The 21,781-nt window shown below is 34.5% G+C and overlaps 1 protein-coding gene and 1 non-coding gene across 11 annotated transcripts in view; one reads left to right on the forward strand and one right to left on the reverse strand.

The window, feature by feature from the left end:
• The window catches only part of Ktn1 (kinectin 1), a 112,466-nt gene that overhangs the window by 79,435 nt on the left and 11,250 nt on the right, over positions 1–21,781 (reverse strand). For 8 of the 10 annotated variants that reach the window (XM_076850460.2, XM_076850459.2, XM_076850463.2 and 5 more), the window contains one exon: positions 12,408–12,473. The exons of the other annotated variants lie outside the window; for them this stretch is intronic. The gene's annotated coding sequence lies outside the window, so the exon portion shown is untranslated. The remainder of the gene's footprint in view (positions 1–12,407; positions 12,474–21,781) is intronic. 10 annotated transcript variants of the gene reach the window in all.
• Trnav-cac (transfer RNA valine (anticodon CAC)) lies at positions 1,326–1,396 on the forward strand. The gene has a single exon. It is a non-coding gene; the product is annotated as a tRNA-Val (tRNA).

Raw genomic sequence — 21,781 nt, forward strand, 5'->3', positions numbered from 1 at the left:
TTAAAGTCTGTAAAGACTTAAGAGATTGCAATTTACAAATACAGGTTACAACACAAATAAAAGGGAATTGGAAAAATGAGGAAAGAACTAATACTATTAAAAGTGACTAGGCAGGGCTGAGGTTTGGCTCAGTGGTAGAGCACTTGCCTAGCATGTGTGAGGCACTGGGTTCAATCCTAAGCACCGCATAAAAATAAATAAATAAAATAAAGGAATTGTGTCCATCTACAACTAAAAATATTTTTTTAAAAAAAAGTGACTAGGTAGATTTGAATTAGGATTCTACAAACAAAAAAAACAATCAAAATTTAAAACATCCATATGCCAGATGTGGTGGCACACTCCTGTAATCCCAGCTGCTCTGGAGGCTGAGACAGGAGGATCGTGAGTTCAAAGCCTCAGCAATGGCAAGGCTAAGCAACTCAGTGAGACCCTGTCTAAATAAAATACAAAATAGGAATGGGGATGTGGCTCAGTGTTGAGTGTCCCAGAGTTCAATCCCCAGTACCAAAAAAAAAAAAAAAAATTTAAACCCAACAAATTGGTCACAAGTAGGTTCAGAGAGACCAATTAAAAGGACTTCAATGGTTCAGATATATCTGAAAAGAATAAATCAAATCAATGCAGTCTGTCACTGAGCTATATCCCTAATCCTTCATTTGTATTCTCCACTTCAATTTTAAAATTTGAACACAAGATGTTTATCAGTGATCACAAATACATATGCTTACCTTAAATAAATTTGTGATTTAGTTTAGAAGGGAAGTACTTGCTATCTGTAAACCAGAACAACAACAACAACAAAAAAAAAAACTAACACAAGCTTTGATGTGGTCCCCTACTCTTCCAATTCAAGTAACATGTCTACAGCAAGTTCTATGATTCCAGAGCACATACGCAGAATTTTATGAACTAGCAAATAGTCTTAACAAATAGAAAGGCTGCAGTATACTGCAGTGTGGTAAAGATAAAAGAAGAGATTAAAAAAAAATTCAAAAATGAAACCAAATGCAAATACATACAAAAATTTGATTTATTGTGAGTATTTCATGTCAGTAAAGTTTGAGTCATTCAGATCAAATAAAAACATCCACATAAAGTTCTATACATAATTATGAAAAAGTATACAGCTAAATAGATGGATTCATTCCTCTTATACAGTTCTACATGTTTAAATGTTTATAAGTATATCATATTTGTAGTAAGCATTTTAAAAAACAAACTTGTTCCTACAAATCAATAAGAAAAAGATGAACAACGCAACATAAAAATAACACTAACCACTTCCTAAAATGGCCATCAAAACACAAAAACCTCAGGGCTGGGGACATAGCTCAGTTGGTAGAGTGCTTGCCTCACATGCACAAGGCCCTGGGTTCAATCCCCAGCATCACCAAAAAAAAAAAATACAAAAACTCATTTAAATTCATATCCTCCTAAGTCAGTTACTCTGACAAAAGTATAATTTCCCTGGAATGCACAATAAAATCATCCTTTAAAGTAACAGGAGAAAAGATTCAAAGTAACCAAAAAACAAAATAATCTAGTAAATCAAATACATGGGAACTCCATTTACAATATCTTTTCTAAAATTAACTTACAGACTACAATGAAATCTCAAAGATGTAGTGCAATTGTAACAGTTATTTGTATAACTCACATCTTATTAATATACCCCTAAGTTATTTCAGCAGTATCCATTCTGAAATACTGCTACTACATATGAAGTAAACAATGAAATTTAATTTCTCCATTAGGTCTCATGTCACAAAACTTGAAATTTCTATTAAAATCGAATTCACATTTTTCCTTTAATATGAAAATAGGTAAGTCTGCTCAAACAACTTCTATAAGAAACTGAAAAGGAATTGGACAGTTCATAACTTTTTCCCCCCAATCTAGGGGTTGGAACCCAGGGCCTTGAGCATTCTAGGCAAGCACTCAACCACTAGGCAAGCACTCGACCAGTAACCTACATTCCCAGCCTCTAATAACTTTTTTAAATACTTAAGTCTTTCAAATCAATATACAAAATCAGTTTCCAAAGACAAACATGAAGTCATCAAAACTATCCAAAGTTAACATTAGAACATGAAATTCATAGCAATAATGTAACTATAAAACAACTATACTATGTACGGAAATATTTTCTCCCCCTAAAAATCTATGATCTTGACCTACCTTTTCTTTTTACAAGATTGCTAGGTTGGAAAAGGCCATCTAATACAATTAGACACTCAGAGTCTGAACCCAACTAAATGGTCAGTCAGCCTATACTTGAAAACCAGGGATGAACATCTCATAAAGACCCTCTTTAGACAAGTTCTTCATACTTTTGATCCAAAATCTGAGATGACTTCCTGTGGTCTTCTAATCTTATTAAATATATTCAATCCTACTATCACAAGGTCATCCTAACAACTGACACTTGTGATCAATTAAATTTATTAGAAAACAAAAATACCTATTTGAAATCTGTCATTTAAAAATTAGCTGTCCCTTAGGAAGTTTGACTAGTACTTAATCTTAGATCACTTAACAATGAAAAGTACTAGTCAAATGTTTTATTTTTCTTGCCAAACCCCAGAAAGACATCATACTTAAAATATAATTTACCAACCTCAAAGACAAGGATGTCAAATATAACCCAAAATGACCCTAGGGCAGCTACTAAAAAAAAAACTTTGCTTATGAAACAAAAGTTTACAAACACTGCCCAAGAACAGTCAAATAAATGCAACAGAAATACCCCAAATATGTATGAAAAGTTCAGTATATCATCAAAATACAATTTCAAATCAATAGGAAATAAATATAGGTAGATATATATATATTTAATGTTAGTAGTAGTGGCACAAATGATAGCCATTTTAGAAAGAAATTAAGTCCTTACATCTCAATTATATATGGATCAAGGTTTTAAAGGTTAAATCATGAAAGAACCAGAGCAAAACACATGGGCAATTTTTTTTTTAATCTATTTTGTAAAAGGCTTTTCTATGTCTCACATAAAAGCTAGAGGCATGAAGAAAAAGACTGGCAAATCTGATGAGAAAACGATATATAAAGGCTTACAGGGAAAAAATAAAGTGACTAAACACAAAAAACCTGTGATTTTACAATATTTACAAAGTAAAACAATATTAATATATACAGTATGTAAGCAAAGTAAATAATTTTTTTTCCTTAAATTGTAAAGGTCTGGCTGCCTTGACTTACAAATACCACTTAAAATTTGAGAAAAATGAATGAGAGGACATATTTAGAAGGTTGGTGGGGGGAGGATACTCAGTGTATTTTTTTTAAAAAACGCAACCTCAGTAACATTAAAGATATGCAAAGTAAAACAGTGTCTTCTTTTCACTTAAGCTATCAAGGGCAGAACCAGAAATTTTAGAGGTAATGCATATGTTCAGTTCCTGGAGGATCATGATCATTTCACCAGTATACACAGAAGAACACATATTGTACACTTCAAACATGAAAAGTTTACAGTTTGTTGTATGCCAATTATACTTCGATAAAGACATCTTTAAAAATTACATGTTTGTAGGGCTGGGGCTCAGTGGTAGAGCACACGCCTGGTGCACATGAGGCACTGGATATGATCCTCAGCACCACATAAAAATAAAATAAAGATATAAAAAAATTACATGTTTGTAAATTTATCTCTCTTCACTATGGTTGGCAAATATTTAAAAGCATGAGCTGGAGAATATGAAAAATAATGCTTTTATCATTTAGTTTGAGTATTAACTAGTACAATACAAGAGAAATTTGGAAAAGCCTTAATAAAAACATAAAAACCGTGCATCCTCTTCAGAGAAAATTTCTTTCCTGGTAGTTTATACCATAGACACAATCACACAAATACAGGGACTTACTTACTCTATGTTCACTGTTTGTAATGCAGCTTTATAATCCTTGGGCCTACTATTAAGGAAATGACTAACCTTGAAATACAGCTTCACATATAATATGGGTACATATTTGAAATATATATTTTTTCCAGCACTGGGTTTTGAAACCAGGGTACTCTACCACTTAACTATGTCCCTAGCCCTTTCTATTTTTTGACAGTTTCTTCCTAAGTTACCCAGTCTGGCCTTGTATTTGCTATCCTCCTGCCTCACCTTCCCAAGTAGCTGAGAGTACAGGAATGTACCACTACATTCAGCTTCAAAAAAAATTTTTATATTTTACGTGTGTGTGTGTGTGTGTGTGTGTATCATGACACATAAGACACAATATATACACAAACATGTGTTTCTATGTGTGTAGTATGTGTGTAAACACACACATATATCAAACTACATAATAGCATATAAAAAACAAAATTCTTTTACATGAGAGTCATGCCCATATAGGTACAGGAAACTCATGGAAGAACAAATTAGCAACCATTAATTTTGTGATGATTTCTGAGTATTCTTTCTGGTAACTTTTAATCTTTTATCCTTCATAATATTTTCATTTTCCCACCATGAGCTTATATTACTTTTTTAATACAAAGTCAAACTTCATGTCATTTGAAATTGTAAATTAAATCATGACTTTTAAAAATCAGTTTGGAGACTATTTCTAACAAAACAAACTAAAACTATTTCCATTAAAAAATCAAAAATGTTTGCTATAAAATAGTCAAGTTTTAAAAAGAATCAATAAATAAATAAAGGAAAGCACCAAAAAATAAAATTAAATAACAAGTTTGGGGTTGGAGGTGCAGCTGAAGGGTAGAACACTTGCCTAGCACATATGAGGCCCTAGGTTTAATCCCCAGTACTGGGGGGGAAAAAAAGGCACGCTTTCTAAAATTAAAGGAAGTCCTGTCTTGAGGAAGAGAAAGATCAAATACTGTTAATGTCTATTTAAAGCTAAGAAAGGAGGGTGTTGGTCTGCAATTTCTTGAGGAAATGAAATTGATACAAATTACATAGAACAGAGACTTTCCAAGGGGTCTACAATTGGTGAAGGAGAGACTGAAGTGGGGTAAATCCCCATGTTAACACAATGAGCAAAAAAAAGACACAAAGACTGCAGATTTCCAAATGCCAAATAAAAAGTTTCCATTAAGATATGCATAACCATGGATTCTCAGATTTGCATTTACAGTTTGTAATCCAGATTACCCATTCCCCGCACCTACCAAAAATATTAACGTAAAAATGACTCAAAGGTCATAAAAGCCTAAGACTCTTAGGAAGAAAACAAAAATTCCTCCAGAAAAAAAAAAAAAAAATTCCTTATATCCAGTCTAGCCTGCACAGTACAGTATTTGTAGAAACACTCTTGTAGAAGGTGAACTTAAAAATCAAAAAAAGAACAAACAGAATATATCACCAAGAACTCCAGACAACAGAAAGTGAAAAATTATTAATTTTCTCGATCATTAGAATTGTAAAAGAGCCAGACCGGAGGAGGAAGTCCAGCCCCGCCCCGAGTGCTAGTCCGGAGGAAGCCCATCAACCCTTAAAACCCAACAAAGGGGGTGTGGCTACCAGCACAGTTCTGCGGCTGATCCAGGTACCCGGTTTCCAAGTCCCCCACCCTTAGCTGCAATAACTCAAAATATTTCCCACAAGCTATTGGGGGTTGTAGCTATCAACGCAAACAACAACTGTACAAGCACCTGGTTTCTACCTCAGAGACTAGAGTAGGGAAGATACAGGTGGAAGCTCATTTCCTTTCACACTAGCTATACCTTTCACCCTGAATACAGAGGCTCAAGCTAGGAATAGACAACGCCACCTACTGGAAGCAAGGAAAACAGTGTTCTGAGAGACTTTTTTTTTTTTCGCTCTCTTTCTCTTTTCTTCTCTCTCTTCCACATTTTCAGCATATGTAAAACCAAGAACTGTGCATGAACAACCGAATTACCAAAGTAATATAATATAGAGGAATTGCATAAACCCCACCTCCCCCCCATTTTTTTTCTTTATTTCTATCTTACTTCCCTTTCCCTTCTCTTATTTCTCTTTTCTTCCTCGTTATTTTTTTTTTTTAATTCGTATTCTCTCTATCCCACTTTCAATCTCCTAACTTTTGCTATCTATACATAGGGTAACTATCTAAATAGATAGGAGGTTGAGTCTATACATTCTTCCATAAATTACCAGTCTAGTGGTTGGAGTTCTCCAAAGGTGCTAAGTTAGTTTAACCTCATACCCTCACTCCTTTCCCTCTAAGTATAACATCCTTCGTCTGAAATTAAGTTTTCTATATGCCACCAGATATGGTACGCCTTTTATGAAACTACGGAATATATTCTTAAGTAATAATTAAGACCAATATCTATAGTCTTATAATCTAACTATAACTGTATTAATAATGAAAACTTGTGCTTAGATAATGTACTGTTGATATTGGGATCTGTTAACATTGTCTTTCTCCACAAAAGAGGGATTTTGGAGCTATACAAGAACAATACAAATATATAAGGGGAAAAACATTAGCACAACAGTTTCACAAAGCTAGAAAGAATTATGAGCAGTATGAAAAGACAAGGAAAGAAAGGACCACAAACAATACAGGTCAATTCAACATTAGATGAAGTAATATCTGCAGCTGATGGAATGTCAGACAAAGAGTTCAGGATATACATGCTTCAGATGATCTGGAGTCTCAAGGAAGACATTATACATCAAATTCAGACAATGAAAAATCACTTTGACAATGAATTACATAAACAAATCCAAGAAGCAAAAGATCAACTCTATAGGGAGATAGAGGATATAAAAAACAAACAAACAGAAATCCTGGAAATGCAGGAAACAATAAACCAAATTAAAAGCTCAAATGAGAGTATTAGCAGCAGAGTAGAACACTTAGAAGACAGAACTTCAGACAACGAAGACAAAGTTTTTCAACTTGAAAAGAACATAGACAGCTCAGCGAGAATGTTAAGAAATCATGAGCAGAACATCCAAGAATTATGGGATAACATCAAGAAACCAAACCTAAGAGTTATTGGGATACAAGAGGGTACAGAGGTCCAAACCAAGGGAATGAGTAATCTATTCAATGAAATAATACTAGAAAACTTCCCAGACTTAAAGAATGAAAAAGAAATCCAAATACTAGAAGCCTACAGGACACCGAATATACAAAATCATAAGAGATCCACACCAAGACACATAATAATGAAGATGCCCAACATACAGAATAAGGAGAGAATCTTAAAAGCCACAAGAGAGAGGAAACAGATTACATATAGGGGTAAACCAATCAGGATAACTGCTGATCTTTCAACACAGACTCTGAAAGCTAGAAGATTCTGGAACAACATATTTCAAACGCTGAAAGAAAAAGGGTTCCAACCAAGAATCATGTATCCAGCGAAATTAAGCTTCAGGATTGAAGATGAAATGAAAATCTTCCACAATAAACAAAAGATAAAAGAATCTGCAGCTAGAAAACCAGCTCTTCAAAACATCCTTGGCAAAACATTACAGGAAGAGGAAATGAAAAATAACAATGAAAACCAACAGCGGGAGGTAGTACAGTAAAGGAAAAACTAAGCATAGAGGAAAAATAAATCATGTTAAGTATCGTACATAACCAAATATGGCTGGAAATACAAACCATATCTCAATAGTAACCCTAAAGTTAATGGCTTAAATGCACCAATCAAAAGACATAGGCTAGTAGAATGGATTTAAAAAAAAGATCTAACAATATGCTGCCTACAAGAGACTCATCTGATAGGAAAAGACATACACAGACTGAAGGTGAAAGGTTGGGAAAAATCATATCACTCATACGGACCCCGGAAGCAAGCAGGGGTCTCCATACTTGTATCAAATAAAATAGACTTCAAGCCAAAGTTAATCAAAAGGGATAAACAAGGACACTACATACTGCTCAAGGGAACCATACACCAACAAGACTTGACGATCATTAATATATATGCCCCAAACAATGGTGCAGCTATGTTCATCAAACAAACTCTTCTCAAGTTCAAGAGTCTAATAGACCACAACACAATAATCATGGGAGATTTTAACACACCTCTCTCACCACTGGACAGATCTTCCAAACAAAAATTGAATAAAGAAACCATAGAGCTCAACAATACAATTAATAACTTAGACTTAATTGATATATACAGAATATACCACCCAACATCAAGCGGATACACTTTCTTCTCAGCAGCACATGGATCCTTCTCAAAAATAGACCATATATTATGTCACAGGGCAAATCTTAGCAATTATAAAGGAGTTGAGATACTACCATGCATTTTATCTGATCATAATGGAATGAAATTGGAAATCAATAATAAAATGAGAAAGGAAAAATCCTACATCACATGGAGATTAAACAATATGCTACTGAATGAACAAAGGGTTACAGAAGACATCAAAGAGGAAATTAAAAAATTCTTAGAGGTAAACGAAAACTCAGACACAACATATCGAAATCTCTGGGACACTATGAAAGCAGTACTAAGAGGAAAATTCATTTCATGGAGTTCATTCCTTAAAAGAAAGAAAAGCCAACAAATAAATGACCTCACACTACACCTCGAAGCCTTAGAAAAAGAAGAAAAATCAGCAGCAAATATAGTAAAAGGCAAGAAATAATTAAAATTAGAGCTGAAATCAATGAAATCGAAACAAAAGAAACAACTGAAAAAATTGACAAAACTAAAAGTTGGTTCTTTGAAAAAATAAATAAGATTGATAGACCACTAGCCACGCTAACAAAGAGAAGAGAGAGAACCCAAATTACTAGCTTACGGGATGAAAAAGGCAACATCACAACAGACAATTCAGAAATACAGAAGATAATTAGAAATTATTTTGAAACCCTATACTCTAATAAAATAGAAGATAGTGAAGGCATCGATAAATTCCTTAAGACATATGAACTACCCCAGATTGAGTCAGGAAGATATAAACAACCTAAACAGACCAATATCAAGTAAGGAAATAGAAGAAGCCATCAAAAGACTACCAACCAAGAAAAGCCCAGGACCGGATGGATATACAGCAGAGTTTTACAAGAACTTTAAAGAAGAAGTAATACCAATACTCCACAATCTATTTCAGGAGATAGAAAAAGAGGGAGAACTTCCAAATTCATTCTATGAGGCCAATATCACCCTGATTCCCAAACCAGATAAAGACACCTCAAAGAAAGAAAACTACAGACCAATATCCCTAATGAATTTAGATGCAAAAATCCTCAATAAAATTCTGGCAAATCGTATACAAAAACATATCAAAAAGATCGTGCACCATGATCAAGTAGGATTCATCCCTGGGATGCAAGGCTGGTTCAATATACGGAAATCAATAAACGTTATTCACCACATCAATAGACTTAAAGATAAGAACCATATGATCATCTCGATAGATGCAGAAAAAGCATTCGACAAAGTACAGCATCCCTTTATGTTCAAAACATTAGAAAAACTAGGGATAACAGGAACTTACCTCAACATTGTAAAAGCTATATATGCTAAGCCTCAGGCTAGCATCATTCTAAACGGAAAAAAAAAACTGAAGGCATTCCCTCTAAAATCTGGAACAAGACAGGGATGCCCTCTCTCACCACTTCTATTCAATATAGTTCTCGAAATACTGGCCAGAGCAATTAGACAGACAAAAGAAATTAAAGGCATTAAGATAGGAAAAGAAGAACTTAAATTATCACTATTTGCGGATGATATGATTTTATACCTAGAAGACCCAAAAGGGTCTACAAAGAAACTACTAGAACTAATAAATGAATTCAGCAAAGTGGCAGGATATAAAATCAACACGCATAAATCAAAGGCATTCCTGTATATCAGCAACAAATCTTCTGAACTGGAAATGAGGAAAACCACCCCATTCACAATATCCTCAAAAAAATAAAATACTTGGGAATCAACCTAACAAAAGAGGTGAAAGATTTATACAATGAAAACTATAGAACCCTAAAGAGAGAAATAGAAGAAGATTTTAGAAGATGGAAAAATATACCCTGTTCATGGATAGGCAGAACTAACATCATCAAAATGGCGATATTATCAAAAGTTCTCTATAGGTTCAATGCAATGCCAATCAAAATCCCAACAGCATTTCTTGTAGAAATAGATAAAGCAATCATGAAATTCATATGGAAAAATAAAAGACCCAGAATAGCAAAAGCAATTCTAAGCAGGAAGTGTGAATCAGGAGGTGTAGCGATACCAGATTTCAAACTGTACTACAAAGCAATAGTAACAAAAACAGCATGGTACTGGTACCAAAACAGGCAGGTGGACCAATGGTATAGAATAGAGGACACAGAGACCAATCCACAAAATTACAACTATCTTAAATTCGATAAAGGGGCTAAAAGTATGCAATGCAGTAAGGATAGCATCTTCAACAAATGGTGCTGGGCAAACTGGAAATCCATATGCAACAAAATGAAACTGAATCCCCTTCTCTCGCCATGCACAAAAGTTAACTCAAAATGGATCAAGGACCTTGATATCAAATCAGAGACTATGCATCTGATAGAAGAAAAGGTTGGCTCCGATTTACATATTGTGGGGTCGGGCTCCAAATTCCTTAATAGGACACCCATAGCACAAGAGTTAATAACTAGAATCAACAAATGGGACTTACTTAAACTAAGAAGTTTTTTCTCAGCAAGAGAAACAATAAGAGAGGTAAACAGGGAGCCTACATCATGAGAACAAATGTTTACTCCTCACACTTCAGATAGAGCCCTAATATCCAGAGTATACAAAGAACTCAAAAAAATTAATAAGAAAACAAATAACCCAATCAACAAATGGGCCAAAGACCTGAACAGACAATTCTCAGAGGAGGACATACAATCAATCAACAAGTACATGAAAAAATGCTCACCATCTCTAGCAGTCAGAGAAATGCAAATCAAAACCACCCTAAGATACCATCTCACTCCAGTAAGACTAGCAGTCATTATGAAGTCAAACAACAACAAGTGCTGGCGAGGATGTGGGGAAAAGGGTACTCTTGTACATTGCTGGTGGGACTGCCAATTGGTGCGGCCAATATGGAAAGCAGTATGGAGATTCCTGGGAAAGCTGGGAATGGAACCACCATTTGACCCAGCTATTGCCCTTCTCGGACTATTCCCTGAAGACCTTAAAACAGCGTACTACAGGGATACTGCCACATCGATGTTCATAGCAGCACAATTCACAATAGCTAGACTGTGGAACCAACCCCGATGCCCCTCAATAGATGAATGGATAAAAAAAATGTGGCATTTATACTACGCAGCACTAAAAAATGACAAAATCATGCAATTTGCAGGGAAATGGATGGCACTAGAGCAGATTATGCTAAGTGAAGCTAGCCAATCCCTAAAAAACAAATGCCAAATGTCTTCTTTGATATAATGAGAGCCACCAAGAACAGAGCAGGGAGGAAGAGCAGGAGGAAAAGATTAACATTAAATAGGGAAAGGGAGAGAAAAGGGAAATTGCATGGAAATGGAAGGAGACCCTCACTGATATCCAAAATTACATATAAGAGAATTTGAGGGGGAAGGGAAAAAAAATAAGGAGAGAAATGAATTACAGTAGATGGGGTAGAGAGAGAAGATGGGAGGGGAGGGGAGGAGGGATAGTAGAGGATAGGAAAGGTAGCAGAATACAACAGTTACTATTATGGCATTATGTAAAAATGTGGATGTGTAACCGATGTGATTCTGCAATCTTTGTAATGTTTTGAATAACCAATAAAAAAAATAATAAAGAAAGAAAGAAAGAAAGAACTGTAAAAGAAATCAGAAAACACTCATTAACACAACAAAAATTAGAAAGACTTGTAGAAACTAAGTAAAGTAGGTATCATGTGTGCCAGGTGTGGTGGCTAATCCTTGTAATCTCAGCTACTTGGAAGATAAGGCAGGAGAATCTTGACTTCTAGACAAGCCTTAGCAATTTAGTGAAACCCTGTCTCAAAATAAATTATTAATAAAAGAGTTGAGAATGTAGCTTAGTGGTAGAGGACCTGCCTAGCATTCGTGAGGCCCTGAATTCGATCCCCAGTTCTGCCAAAAGGAAAAAAAAAAAAAAAAGTGTGTATACATAAACACATATGCACAACACAAACAAGCACCCATAAATTATAACTAAAGAACTGATAATTATGCAAAGTTAAAGAATAATCAAATGGGAAGACAGATCAGACAAAAACTGACAATGCATCATAAAAGGACACATAGGGAAAATATGAAAGAAACCTTAATAGAAGCATATAATAAGAAGGTCCAATAAATCAAATGGGAATTCAAGAAGAGAAAAGAAGGAGGGGAATATCTGATCAGAAAATGGCTAAGAATTTTCAAAAATTGTTGAAAATTTTTAGCCATTATGGATCTCCAATTCAAGAAGGACAAGAAAATCTGGGCAGAATAAATAAAGTGTTTTTACATACCTGTAGTAACACTGTATAATTCAAAAGGTGTAAAGCAAGTCTTATAAGCAACACAGGAAAAATTACCTATAAAGGAATAAAATTAGACTCAAATTAGCCAGCAATAGAAGCCAGAGGATAACGGAATAAAATCTCTGAAGAAACAATAACCAATAACATAGGATTCTAGATCCAAGCTCAATATTGAAATTTTAATTATCAGAAGTGTCACTATGTGTAACAAAACTGACAGTTAATGTTAGTAAACAATATTTTATATGAAATATGCTAAACTAAAAAAAGTAGTATTTTTAAATAAGCAGTACACCTCTTCCAACCAAAATATAAGTGAGAATATTCCCATACTCTTTCACATTAGGAATTACTGCTGACCTTTTGTTTTTGTTTTGTTTTAGTTCCTAATACACTTTATAGGAAGCCAGGATAAAGAGTGCTAGCCCATCTACTCTCTGAGTCCTCAATCACAAGCTTCCAAGTACAAAGTCACAGCATTTTATAGTCAAGTAGAGCAATTAAATAATACTTGAAAACCTAATTATTTTTTTCTAAAACCTTATAATCTATTCTGTAGTCAACATTTCAATTTCTACACTTTCTCAGTCTACACTGGTTTTAATTTTAATGTCATTCCACAAGCAAATTCCCATCATTGCTATTTAAAAGAAAAGAGATACACAGTCTATATAAACAGCAAAAATATGAATAAAAACAAAATCTTAAAACATACTCTAAGTACACACAATTTAAACAACTAAAATAGGTCAAAAAAAATAGTTATGAACTCTTATTTGACTATTAACCCATACAGTGAAGTTAAAGAAAAAGAATCTAAAAATTAAGAAATTTTTCCATTCTGATTTACTGAAATTAAGAGCCATTGTGTTTGCATTCATAAACACGTGGTCATCATTTCATGAAAATGTACCTCTACAACAATGGATTAAGAAAACATTCGCTAAAAAACTTTTTCTCACTTATTATAAAAGGTTCAGTCTATATTACTCAAAGTTTAAAGTGACTATTTATCTATGTTCTTTCCCATCTGTCTTCTAGGAGCCCCACACAGTGCCAGATGCATCACACTGTCAAGTTTATTGCATCCATTATAATCTTGGGAAGAAAAAAGAGTTTTACTTTTCTGAATTAAATAATTTTACATAGGCAGTTCTTGAAAGTCTTCTTCACCTTCTTTCATAATGCAATTTCATAAATACAGTGTACATCAATCCTATTTGTATTCACTAGTACTAGAACCACAAAATCAAGATGTTTTAGTATGATATGCTCTTTAAAGCCACAAAATAACAGAAAAAAATCAGAAGTATATAATTACTATGAATTGGAAATAAGTGTAATTTACATTTTGACACACTGAAATTTACAATGTCAAAAAAGTTTATTAAAAAACCCTTAATAAAATATTGGCAATCCATATTCAAAAACACATTAAGAAGATGGTACATCATGATCAAGTTGTTTTCATCCCAGAGATGCAAGATTGGTCTAACTTATACAAATCAATAAATGCAATTCACCACATAAATGTAATTAAGGATAAAAAATCACATGATTGTTTCAACAGATAAAGAAAAAGCCTGTGAATTTGTTGTCAACATACCTTATATAATCAGAGATATGATAAATTATGGTATTATGGTATTGTGGTATATTAAGAATTGTAATGCAAAAGTAAATTTAAAAAGAAAAGAAAAAGCCTAGGGTGGGGGGGCTGGAGTTGTGGCTCAGCAGTACAGCGCTTGCCTAGCACCTGTGGGGTGCTGGCTTCTAGCCTGAGCACCACATAAAAATAAAATAAAGGTACTATGTCCAACTACAACTAAAAAACAAAATATTTTTAAAAAAAGAAAAAGCCTTCGCCAGGCATGGTGGCACACACCTGTAATCTCAGTGGCTCTGGAGGCTGAGGCAGGAGGATAGGCCAGCCACAGTAACAGTGAAGCACTAAGGAACTCAGTGAGACCTTATCTCTAAATAAAATACAAAATAGGGTTGGGGATGTGGTTCAAGGGTCAAGTGCCCCTGACTTCAATCCAAAAAAAAAGAAAAGAAAAAAGTCTTCAACAAAATTCAGCACCATTCACATTTAAACCACTTTAGAAACTATGGATAAAGGAACTTCCCTCAACATCATAAAGGCTATATATGACAAACCCAAAATCAACATCATACTGAACAAAGAAAAACAATAATTTCCTCTAAAATCAGGAACAAGACAAGCAGGTCCTCTCTTACCACTCCTATTCAGTATAGTTCTTGAAACTCTAGCCAGAACAATTAAGCAAGACAAGGAAATTAAAGGGATAACAATAAAAGTAATTAGTCAAATGATCCCTGTTGCCAATGACAACATTCTATAAGTATAAGACCCAAAAATTTCCACCAGAAGACTTCTAGAGCTGATAACCAAATTGAACAAATTAGCAGGATACAAAATCAACAAACAAAAGTCAACACCTTTCTTTATGAATCTGCTGAGAAAGAAATAAGGAAAACAATCCCATTCACAAAAACCTCAAAAAAATAAAATACTTAGGAATAAATCTGAACAAGGAATCTTGTAATGAAAACTACAGAAAAAAAGAATTCAAAGATGACATCAGAAGATGGAAAGATGTTCCATGTCCTTGGATAAGTAGAATTAATATTATCAAAATGACCATATTACCAAACTTAGTCAACAGATTCAACGCAAATCCCATCAAAATACTACTGATATTCTCCAGAGTTAGAAAAAAATTTCTAAAATTCATACTGAAGGACAGCTAAAGCAATACTAAGCAATAAGAACAATGCCAGAGGCATTAATACCTAATCTCGAATTATACTACAAAACTATAATAACAAAAACAGCATAGTACTGGCATAAAAACAGACACAAAGGGGCTGAAGTTGTGGTTCATGCTTGCCTAGCATGTGTGTGGCAGTGGGCTCAATTCTCAGTACCACATGTAACTAAATAAAATAAAAGTCTACTGACAACTAAAAAAATATTAAAAAAAAAAAAAAAGGACATGAAGACTTATGGAACAGAACATAAAAAGGAGAAGAACCACTTAGATACAGTCATCTGATTCTTGGCAAAGGTGTAAAAAATATACATCGGAGATAACCTTCAACAAATGGTGATGGGAAAACTGGTTATCCATATATAGAAGAATAAAACTAAATCCCTATTGCTCACCCTGAACAGAAATCAAGTCAAAGTAGATAAAAGACCAGATAGAAGACCAGAAACAACTGCAACTTTTAGAAGAAAATACAGCGTCAACACTACAACATATGGGTACAGGCACCAACTTTCTTAATCAGACTCCCAATCAATAAATGACATGGTTTCAAATTTAAAAGCTTCTGCAGAGCAAAGGAAATGATTAAGAATAAGAAGAGACAGCCACAACCAGAATGGGAGAAAATTTTTGCCAGCTACTCTTCCAACAAAGGATTAATATCCAGAATATAAAAAGAATGCAAAAAACTTGAGCTGGGAATATAGCTCAGTGGGTAGAGTGCTTGCCTCACATGCACAAGGCCCTGGCTTCAATCCCTAGCACCACAAAAAAAAAAAAAAAAAAAAAAAAAAAAAGATTGCAAAAAATTAACACCAAAAACATAAATAACCCAATCACTAAATGGGCAAATGAATTAAACAGACATTTTTTTAAAGTAGAAACACAATGGCCAACAGATATATGAAAAAAATGCTCAACATCCTTAGCAATCAGGGAAATGCAACCCTTAAATTTCATCTCACACCAGTTAGAATGGCAATCATCAAGAATTCAAATATAAAGTTAGGCGTCTGATGCATGTTTGCAATCCTAACAACTCGAGATGCAGAACAATCACAAGTTCAAGGCTCATCTCAGCAATTAAGCAAGACCCTGTTGTCAACCTTTTTTTTTTTTTTTTTAATTAAGTTTTTTAAAAGAGCTGGGCATGTAGCCCAGGGTAGAACACCCCTGGGTTCCATCCCCAATATCACAAACAAAAAAATACTAATTCAAATTTTAAAAAATGCTGGCAAGGATATGAGGGAAAAGATTGGTGGGACTGCAAATAGGTATAAACACGTGGGAAGCAATATGGAAATTCCTCAACACTGAAAATGAAACAACCATACAACCTAGATTGGTTTTTATTCAAAAGTATTTATTCACTTGGTATTTATTCAAAAGTAGTAAAATCAGCATAGTATGGTGATACATACACACCAATGTTTATAGCAGTGCAATTCAAAATACCCAAGTTAAGGAACCAGCCCAGGTGCCCCAGAAACAGACAAAAAAAAATAAAGAAAATGAGACATATAACACAATGGGGTTTTACCCAGCCATAAAGAAGAATGACATCAAAGCATTTGACAGTAAATGAATGAAACTGGAGAACATCATGCTAGACTCAAAGAGTCATGTTTTCTCTCATATGCAGAAACACTACAGATTTAAATTAACCAAACTATGCTATGTGCATATATGAATATATCATAATGAATTCCACTTTTACGTATATCTATAATACACCTATTAAAAAGCAACAAATTAACAGAAGGAAGACTAATAGGATAGAGAAAGGGGATCAGAATGTTAATAAAAATATTTTTAAAAATGGCTCTCTGCTGTTTATTTCATGATAGTAGGGTCTGAACCCAGGGCCTAGACCTTTCTAGGCAAAGGTTCTACTACTGAGCTATATCCCTAGCCCTTTTTAATCTTATTTTAAGACAGTGTCTCCCTAAATTGCCCAGGCTGTCCTCAAACTGATGGTCCTCTCAAGTATATCCATCACTCTGCCTGTTGAATTCCATTCTTTTGACAACACTCCCAATAAGAAACCTAAGCAAAAAATACTGACAAAAAATGATCTTATTAAGAACCACCTTAGGGAATGAACTCCAAGAAAACATAGTCTTTATGATTTCACTAACTAAATTTCCATAATCTTCAAGTTGGTCTAAGTTAACATAATTTAAACACTGTATACCTTCAAAACTGTGACTACAAAGACTCCTTCTTCCAGACAACAGAAATGAGTTAAGAGCCTGAATGGTGATCACTATGAGAAACCTAAAATACAGCCACAAGCAAAGGCCCCTAGCCAGTGGCTTTCCTGCTGGATATTTTCCTTAGAAACCATGTTACACAACAGCCTCTACTACTCTGCAAAGATAGAAAGTGTCTTCAACACAGTGCATAATTGCCACAATCCTACATGTCAAATTCCATGAACTGCTTCTGCTTTTTTCCAAAATAGTGGTGGGAGGGGGGGGGGGGGCGGGTAAATCAAGACAATGCCATTAACCAAAAAATGTAGGTGTAGGAAAATCACCTGTTATAAACCAGTCACTACAAAGAAAAATCATCTCAATGTCTTATTTTTAATAAAAAGGTTACTATATCAAGAAAACCCCATGCATATTATATAATGTCTGATTTTGGCAGAATACTTAATATGATACCGTTAAGGACAAAATAGGTAAGTGCTGAACATAATAGCATAAAAGGAGAAATATTTTAAAAGTTAAACAATCATACCCCAAAGTTGCTAATTAATGGTTTGTAAGGTAACTTAATCATATATCAAAGTACTCTGTTCTTAGCCTGACCTTACTAATATCTTAACCAACTGCTTGGATAAACATAAGCCTGCTAGTTTATAAATGATGTGATGAACACAAGGATGAGAACAAAAGGCAAATCAATTCATGTTTCATAAAACAATATCATTTTACTCTTTGCTATCCTTGGCTACTCTTTCAGTTACCTACTTGAAATATCAGAAATTTCAACAGCTTGTTTAGTTCAGTTCACATAATTAATTGTTCAATTAGCTGGTTTTCAAGCAATGAACTTTTTATTAATGATATCTATACACACAATATTCTATAAAGAGTGAAATTTAGACATTATTATTTCAGGCAGACACACCTAACATTTCATTCAACATAACAGTTTCCAGTCAGAGTATATCATACATAATATGTGCTGTATGCCATATTTGGAAAAACCCAGACATTCTGCTTTATATACATAAGACACTACAAAGTCGTCTGTCTTCTCTACATGTGCTCTATTTTCACACTGTTTAAAGGACTTGTGTTTAGCCTTTATCATGTTTTTCTGCACCACAACTTACCTTTTAAGTGCAAATTAAACGTAAGATAACTGTGAGATCCAAAATGGTTGAAACTGGTGAAGGAAGTTGTAGAGAAAGAACAGATGAAAACTGACACCCGACTAACCACCACCACTCACTATCCAGTTTTCTCTTTCTACTTTGGCAAATGCAATGAAATGAAAAGACTTCATTATATCACAGTACATTTTATGTAAAAGGTATACTTTCTTCGAAACTGTTTATAATTACTAACTCATCTTCACAGTTGGATTAATATTTACCTACATAAGAAAACTAGTAGAAATGTTACACACATAATTTCCCACTGAAATTAATGTAAATACTTTCACTTAATGGTTTTTCACTTAATAGCCAGGTTTCCAAAACTGAATTCAAGTCATTAGACATGTTATTCTCAAGTTTGAGACACCTAGCAATAATAGTTCAGATAGCAAGAGATACCAACCCTACCTCATAAAAGAATATACTCTATTTAGCTTGACTTGGACTATCAAAACTACAAAACAAACTGAAAAAACAGAATGAGTAAGATCAACTAGCAGGAACAATAAGCACACCAAGGCTAAACAATATGAACGGTTATAATTATAAATTATTGTGATACTCAAATCAAATTGGTTCTATAGAGTTGAATAGAATCCAACAAGATTGAAAAATGACATGCAAAACTAAACTATTCAGGATACACTGATTACCCAGAATACATAAAGCTGGGCTTCAAAATACAAGTGTTAGATATGAGTTGTCCCCCACAATGCAAGAATTTTCAGAGATAAAATGATTATACAATGAAAGGTATGACCTAATCAAGTGGATTAATCCACTGATATGGATTAACTGAATGGTAACTGTAGGGAGGAAGTAGGTCACTGGGGATATGTCTTTGGGGTTCATATCTTGTCCCTGCAGGCTGGAGCTCATTCTCTGCTTCATGGTTGTCATGTCCTAAGCTGCTTTCCTCCACCCACACCCTTCTACCATGATGTCCTGCCTTGGGTCCTGAGCTATGAAGTCAGTTGACCATGGATTGACAGAACCTCTAAAACCATGAGCCAAAATAAGCTTTTTCTCCTCTAAATTGTCCTTGTCAAGTATTTTGGTCACAGTGAGGAAAGGCTGACTAAAATAATAATTTAAGTAGTAAAATGAAGAAGATGGGAAGACCTTTTAATAAGGATCCTTCTATTCCAAACACTAAGTAATGGCATGAAATATAAAAAGAGATATTTAAAAGACAGAAACTCAAAACTAAGATAATCACCTCACTAGGTCAGAAATGTAATTAAAATCAAAACTATCAACCATATTTAAAATGGAACAGAGATAAAAATGAATGGAGAAGAGGGCTGGACACTGGCTCTTAAATAGGCAAGTCAGAAATTTATCTCCTAAAGTAACAGCAACAGAATAGAACCAGGTTCAATGTTTGACACCAAAGAGCAGGAGGCAGGGATTGGTTTTGCAGTTTGTAAAAAGAGTTTTGTTTGTTTGTTTGTTTGTTTGTTTGTTTTTTAAGGTGGGGAGAAGAAAGGAGTAGAAAAAAAGTATGAAAATCAACTTGCAAACCCAGTATATGGAGCTATAGTTTTACATAAGTTCTGAGCCAGAAGTGGAAAAGAAAAAACACCCAGTCTCGTAACGGATTTTAAAAAATCAACATTTGGGGCCTGGCACTATGGTGCTCTCCTATAATCCCAACAACTCAGAGGCTGAGGTAGGAGGAGTGCAAGTTTGAGGCCAGTCTCAGCAACTTATCAAGGTCCTAAGGAACCAAGCAAACCCCATCTCAAAATTTTAAAATAAATAAAAAGGGCTGAGGATGTAGATTAGTGGTAAAGTGCCACTGGGTTAAATACCCAGTATCAAAATTTAAAAATTTTAAAAATCAACATTTGAGACGCTGAAGCAAGAGGATCCCAAGTTCAAGACCAGCCTCAGCAAATCAGTGAGAACCTGTCTCAAATTTTTTAAAAGGGTTGGGAATGTAGCTTAATTCATTTGCCTAGGAGGTTTGAGGCCCTGGGTCCAATCTCCGGTATTATAAAAAACAATTATTATTTGAAGTCAACTATCAAACCAGAGCTCACATGTTCCCCATCTGCTTTGTAAACATTTTTTTGTTTTTCTGTGACTGATATACTTCCTGTCTCCTTTCATCTACCATCCCTGCATTTCTTTGTTGTTCAATTTTTTGAATGGGAATGGGGACAACAGGTAGCTATCAATTTTCCAAATCTGAATTTGGTTGATGCTATCCCCACAGTGTTTAACAAAATCTTTTGTCTTTTCTATTTCTTGTCAACTGATACTTGAGTTTAAAGGCTAGATTAAATTTCAGGGTTCTGAGTACAAAACCAACATGCAGTGTGACAGATTTTCTTTGGAAAGAACCTAATATTTGGACATCTCTTTGTATATTAATAACTATCAGTGATCTTTGTCTAGATCTTATTCATTAGAAGACACAAAATGGGGATATTCTAAGTAGATCACTCCTTTACTAGCTTGAATACATCTATAGAAACTTTTTGCATGACCAATTCAGTTATCCAAATACAGGAAAAATAGGTTAAATGCTTATTTCTCTTTAGTTGTCAAAACAATGAGCTGGTACAACAACTACCAATAACAAGACTTTTTTTTTTTTTTAATCCAAAACACTAAGAATTTTAACAAGAAAAAATAAATCATCAATAAAAACATCAATTCATACTATATGGCATTGATTTCATGAAATAGACTAACAAAGTTTTTTTTTTTCCCCCGTATTTTACAACTGTAATAGAATATTCCAACTATTCTGTACAAGTTGAAAACACTGTATTCAGGCACAAATATGTTCGCAGGTAAGGCTGCACACACTCTACACATCTGGTATGGACACAGTTATCCCCAGCTGCCAGAGACCAGCACCACCACATACTCAGAAACATCAAACCAGCTGCCAATTGGTCAACCTTACCCAGAGCTTTTAAGACAAAATAAGTGGTAGGATCCAGAGATGGGGTTGCTGAGAAAGCAAGATGTAACTTCCACTGTTGCCTAGTCCTCACTAGAGGATGAGGAACCCTGGTCCTTTGGCTACCACCCACACCAACAGCAGCACCAGTTTTGTGTGTCACAGAACCAGCTCCTGCCCTCAGCAGCACCACAGGAAGCAGTGCTCCCACTGGAACACACTCTGGTGACCAGCCATTAATCAGGTTTCACTAACAGGA

This window comes from Callospermophilus lateralis, chromosome 3 (genome assembly GCF_048772815.1).
Source record: "Callospermophilus lateralis isolate mCalLat2 chromosome 3, mCalLat2.hap1, whole genome shotgun sequence".
Classification (NCBI taxonomy): Eukaryota; Metazoa; Chordata; class Mammalia; order Rodentia; family Sciuridae; genus Callospermophilus; species Callospermophilus lateralis.